Source organism: Globicephala melas, chromosome 4 (genome assembly GCF_963455315.2).
Source record: "Globicephala melas chromosome 4, mGloMel1.2, whole genome shotgun sequence".
Taxonomy (NCBI): domain Eukaryota; kingdom Metazoa; phylum Chordata; class Mammalia; order Artiodactyla; family Delphinidae; genus Globicephala; species Globicephala melas.
In genome coordinates this window covers 107,050,201-107,056,348 of record NC_083317.1, presented here as the reverse complement: position 1 = coordinate 107,056,348, position 6,148 = coordinate 107,050,201, and the positions used below count along the sequence as shown (strand labels likewise).

At 37.6% G+C, this 6,148-nt stretch overlaps 1 non-coding gene across 1 annotated transcript; it reads left to right on the top strand.

Moving 5' to 3' along the window:
- Nucleotides 1–778: 778 nt before the first annotated feature.
- Nucleotides 779–885, top strand: LOC115844919 (U6 spliceosomal RNA). Its single transcript, XR_004036259.1, has one exon. It is a non-coding gene; the product is annotated as a U6 spliceosomal RNA (small nuclear RNA).
- The last annotated feature ends 5,263 nt before the right edge of the window (nt 886–6,148 follow it).

Sequence of the window (6,148 nt, the reverse complement as noted above, 5' to 3'; positions counted from 1 at the left end):
ACCTGAGAAGTTATGCTAATCCATTCTGTTATTAGGAAGCTTGAGGATGCAGTTCACTCACATCTGCATTCATGGGATAAAATTTGAAATGTGGCAAGGCTGACTTTATCCTTCTGTCTTATGACTAACATAGAGGTTTTCACAATTAAGAAGCAATTTGAACAGAAAGCATGAGCAAGGGATGGGCTTTATACGTTTCACTGCTCTGAAGCTATAATAGAAAACAAGTACAAAGATTATTCCAGATTATTTTGGAAAAACTTTTATTCCAAAGTATTGTAAACTTCCATTCTGCAGTTGACTGGAAGATTTTTGGATAATGAATCTACCCATTCATATTGATATGTCTTCGACCCTCATACTCTCTTGCAGTTACTTTTGCTGCATAACAAATTGACCCAAATTCAGCAACTTGAAACAACCATTTGATTATGTTCACAGGTTTTGTGGGTCAGGAATCAGACTGGGCACAGCAGGGATGGTGGACCTCTCCTCCTTCAGATTTCAGGTCTCATCCCTTGGGCTGGGCTGCCTCAGGGTCTGGGACTGCCAACAGAAGTAACTGCACTTGTCTTCTTTATGTGGCTTGACTTCTCTACAGCTAATGTTCTCAGGGTAGTTAGACTTTTACATGGCAGCTCAGGGCTCCAAGCTTGAGTGTTCTAGTGTGTAAGGCTGATGCTGCATTACCTTTTATGACCCAGCCTCACTATTGTGTCCACTGTAGTCTCTTGGTTGAAGGAGTCATAAGCCTGCCCAGATTCAAGAAGTGTGCCCAGTGCTCGCTTCGGCAGCACATACACTAAAATTGGAACAATACAGAGAAGATTAGCATGGCCGCTGCCCAAGGATGACATGCAAATTTGTGAAGCATTCCATATTTTTGGCAACTAGAGATTATCATACTAAGTGAAATAAGAGAAAAACAAATATCATATGATATCACTTATATGTGGAATCTAAAATACAGCACGTGGTTGCCAAGGGAAAGGGGGGTGGGGGGTATGGACTGGGAGTCTGGGGTTAGTAGATGCAAACTATTGCATTTAGAATGCATGGACAACAAGGTCCTACTGTATAGCACAGGGAACTATAACCAATCTCCTGAGATAAACCATAATGGAAAAGAATATAAGAATGAATATATGTGTATAACTAAGTCATTTTGCTGTATAGCAGAAATTAACACAACATTGTAAATCAAGTATACTTCAATTAAAAAAAAAAAAAAGAAGTGTGCCCATAGGGCCCCCACCCACCATCACCTCTCCATGAAAGGAGTGTCAAAAGACTTGGGGCCATGTTCTAAAACTGCCACTTACTCCAATACCCAACGCTCCCCCATTCAATTCTAAAAGAATTTTCCTTCAGATGTTTTCTCAAAGTGAATACAATGTATTAATAAAATTCCCTACATGGGATCCAAGGCCACTGAAACTGCCATGTAATTATTTTTCTTTCTCAGGGGAAGCAGATGGAATTATCAGACTGTGATTACTGGTTTTAAACACGGCTGCCAATATCTGTATGTCCCTCCTGAGAGATGGGCTGCATATCTGAAATGAGGGAGGAAAACATGTAATCATCCCTTGTTGAAGAAATCAACTTTTTATTTAAAAACCATGCTTGCTTGAGCAGACGCAAGAAGAACCACAACTCTGCAGCCTGTGGAAGGAAAACCACATTCACAGAAAGATAGACAAAATGAAAAGGCAGAAGACTTTGTACCAGATGAAGGAACAACATAACCCCAGAAAAACAACTAAATGAAGTGGTGATAGGCAACCTTCCAGAAAAAGAATTCACAATAATGCTAGTGAAGATGATCCAGGACCTCAGAAAAAGAATGGAGGCAAAGATTGAGAAGATGCAAGAAATGTTTAACAAAGACCTAGAAGAATTAAAGAACAAACAAACAGAAATGAACAATACAATAACTGAAATGAAAAATACACTAGAGGGAATCAATAGCAGAATAACTAAGGCAGAAGAACGGATAAGTGACCTGGAAGACAGAATGGTGGAATTCACTGCCGCGGAACAGAATAAAGAAAAAAGAATGAAAAGAATTGAAGAGAGCCTAAGAGACATCTGGGACAACATTAAATGCAACAACATTTGCATTACAGGGGTCTCAGAAGGAGAAGAGAGAGAGAAATGACCTGAGAAAATATTTGAAGAGATTATAGTCGAAAACTTCCTTAACGTGGGAAAGGAAACAGCCACCCAAGTCCAGGAAGCGCAGAGAGTCCCAGGAAGGATAAACCCAAGGAGAAACATGCCAAGACACATAGTAATCAAATTGACAAAAATTAAAGACAAAGAACAATTATTAAAAGCAACAAGGGAAAAACGACAAATAACATACAAAGGAACTCCCATAAGGTTAACAGCTGATTTCTCAGCAGAAACTCTACAAGCCAGAAAGCAGTGGCACAATATATTTAAAGTGGTGAAAGGGAAGAACCTACAACAAGATTACTCTACCCGGCAAGGATCTCATTCAGATTTGACAGAGAAATCAAAGCCTTTACAGACAAGCAAAAGCTAAGAGAATTCAGCACCACCAAACCAGCTCTACAATGAATGCTAAAGGAACTTCTCTAAGTGGGAAACATAAGAGAAGAAAAGGACCTACAAAAACAAACCCATAACAATTAAGAAGATGGTAATAGGAACATACATATCGATAATTACCTTAAATGTGAATGGATTCAATGCTCCAACCAAAAGACACAAGCTCACTGAATGGATACAGAAACAAGACCCGTATATATGCTGTCCACAAAAGACCCATTTCAGACCTAGGGACACATACAGACTGAAAGTGAGGGGATGGAAAAAGATAGTCCATGCAAATGGAAATCAAAAGAAAGCTGGAGTAGGAATACTCATATCAGATAAAATAGACTTTAAAATAAAGAATGTTACAAGAGACAAGGAAGGACACTACATAATGATCAAGGGATCAATCCAAGAAGCAGATATAACTATTATAAATATATATGCACCCAACATAGGAGCACCTCAATACATAAGGCAACTGCTAACAGCTATAAAAGAGGAAATCGACAGTAACAGAATAATAGTGAGAGACTTTAACACCTCAATTACACCCATGGACAGATCATCCAAACAGAAAATTAATCAGGAAACACAAGCTTTAAATGACACAATAGACCAGATAGATTTAATTGATATTTATAGGACAGTCAAAAAATGTCCTAAACAAGAGATTACAAAAACAAGAGATTACACTTTCTTCTCAAGTGCACACGGAACATTCTCCAGGATAGATCACATATTGGGTAACAAATCAAGGCTCAGTAAATTTAAGAAAACTGAAATCATATCAAGCATCTTTTCTGACCACAACGCTATGAGATAAGAAATCAATTGCAGGGAAAAAAACATAAAAAACACGAACACATGGAGGCTAGACAATACGTTACTAAATAACCAAGAGATCACTGAAGAAATCAAAGAGGAAATAAAAAAATACCTAGAGACAAATGACAACAAAAACATGATGATCCAAAACCTATGGGATGCAGCAAAAGCAGTTCTAAGAGGGAAGTTTATAGCAATACAATCCTATCTCAAGAAACAAGAAAAATCTCAAAAAAACAATCTAACCTTACACCTAAAGGAACTAGAGAAAGAAGAACAAAAAAACCCCAAAGTTAGCAGAAGGAAAGAAATGATAAAGATCAGAGCAGAAATAAATGAAATAGAAATGAAGAAAACAATAGCAAAGATCAATAAAACTAAAAGCTGGTTCTTTGAGAAGATAAACAAAATTGATAAACCATTAGCCAGATTCATCAAGAAAAAGAGAGAGAGGCCTCAAATCAATAAAATTACAAATGAAAAAGGAGAAGTTACAACAGACACAGCAGAAATACAAAGCATCCTAAGAGACTATTACAAGCAACTCTGTGCCAATAAAATGGACAACCTGGAAGAAACAGGCAAATTCCTAGGAAGGTGTAACCTTCCAAGACTGAACCAGGAAGAAATAGAAAATATGAACAGACCAATCACAAGCACTGAAATTGAAACTGTGATTAAAAATCTTTCAACAAACAAAAGTCTAGGACCAGATGGCTTCACAGGTGAATTCTATCAAACATTTAGAGAAGGGCTTCCCTGGTGGCGCAGTGGTTGAGAGTCCGCCTGCCAATGCAGGGGACATGGGTTCGTGCCCCGGGCCGGGAAGATCCCACATGGCGCGGAGTGGCTAGGCCCGTGAGCCATGGCCACTGAGCCTGCGTGTCCGGAGCCTGTGCTCCACAACGGGAGAGGCCACAACATGAGAGGCCCGCGTACCGCAAAAAAACAACAACAATAAAAAAAAACATTTAGAGAAGAGCTAACACCCATCCTTCTCAAAGCCTTCCAGAAAATTTCAGAGAAAGGAACACTCCCAAACTGATTCTATGAGGCTACCATCACCCTGATACCAAAACCAGACAAAGATATTACAAAAAAAGAAAATTACAGACCAATATCACTGATAAATATAGATGCAAAAATCCTCAACAAAATACTAGCAAACAGAATCCAACAACACATTAAAAGGATCATACAGCATGATCAAGTGGGATTTATCCCAGGGATGCAAGGATTCTTCAATATATGCAGATCAATCAATGTGATACACCATATTAACAAACTGAAGAAGAAAAAACATATGATCATCTCAATAGATGCAGAAAAGCTTTCGACAAAATTCAACACCCATCTATGATAAAAACTCTCCAGAAAGTGGGCATAGAGGGAACCTATCAGAACATAATAAAGACCATATATGACAAACCCACAGCAAACATTCTCAATGGTGAAAAACTGAAAGCATTTCCTCTAAGATCAGGAACAAGACAAGGATGTCCACTCTTACCACTATTATTCAACATAGTTTTGGAAATCCTAGCCATGGCAATCAGAGAAGAAAAAGAAATAAAAGGAATAGAAACTGGAAAAGAAGATGTAAAACGGTCACTGTTTGCAGATGACATGATACTATACACAGAGAATCCTAAAGATGCCACCAGAAAACTACTAGAGCTAATCAATGAATTTGCTAAAGTTGCAGGATACAAAATTAATGCACAGAAATCTCTTGCATTCCTATACACTAATGATGAAAAATCTGAAAGAGAAATTAAGGAAATACTCCCATTTACCATTGCAACAAAAAGAATAAAATACCTAGGAATAAACCTACCTAGGGAGACAAAAGACCTGTATTCAGAAAACTATAAGACACTAATGAAAGAAATTAAAGATGATACAAACAGATGGAGAGATATACCATGTTCTTGGATTGGAAGAATCAATATTGTGAAACTGACTGTACTACCCAAAGCAATTTACAGATTCAATGCAATCCCTATCAAATTACCAATGGCATTTTTTTTTACAGAACTAGAACAAGAAATCTTAAAATTTGTATGAAGACACAAAAGACCCCGAATAGCCAAAGCAGTCTTGAGGGAAAAAAATGGAGCTGGAGGAATCAGACTCCCTGACTTCAGACTATACTACAAAGCTACTGTAATCAAGACAATACGGTACTGGCACAAAAACAGAAATATAAATCAATGGAACAGGATAGAAAGCCCAGAGATAAACCCACACACATATGGTCAACTAATCTATGACAAAGGAGGCAAGGATATACAATGGAGAAAAGACAGCCTCTTCAATAAGTGGTGCTGGGAAAACTGGACAGCTACATGTAAAAGAATGAAATTAGAACCCTCCCTAACACCATACACAAAAATAAACTCAAAATGGATTAGAGACCTAAATGTAAGGCCAGACACTATAAATATCTTAGAGGAAAACACAGGAAGAACACTTTTTGACATAAATCACAGGAAGATCTTTCTTGATCCACCTCCTAGAGTAATGGAAATAAAAACAAAAAGAAACAAATGGGACCTAATGAAACTTAAAAGCTTTTGCACAGCAAAGGAAACCACAAATAAGACGAAGACAACCCTCAGAATGGGAGAAAATATTTGCAAATGAATCAATGGACAAAGGATTAATCTCCAAAATATATAAACAGTCCATGAAGCTCAATATTAAAAAAACAAACAATCCAATCCAAAAATGGGCAGAAGACCTAAATAGACATTTC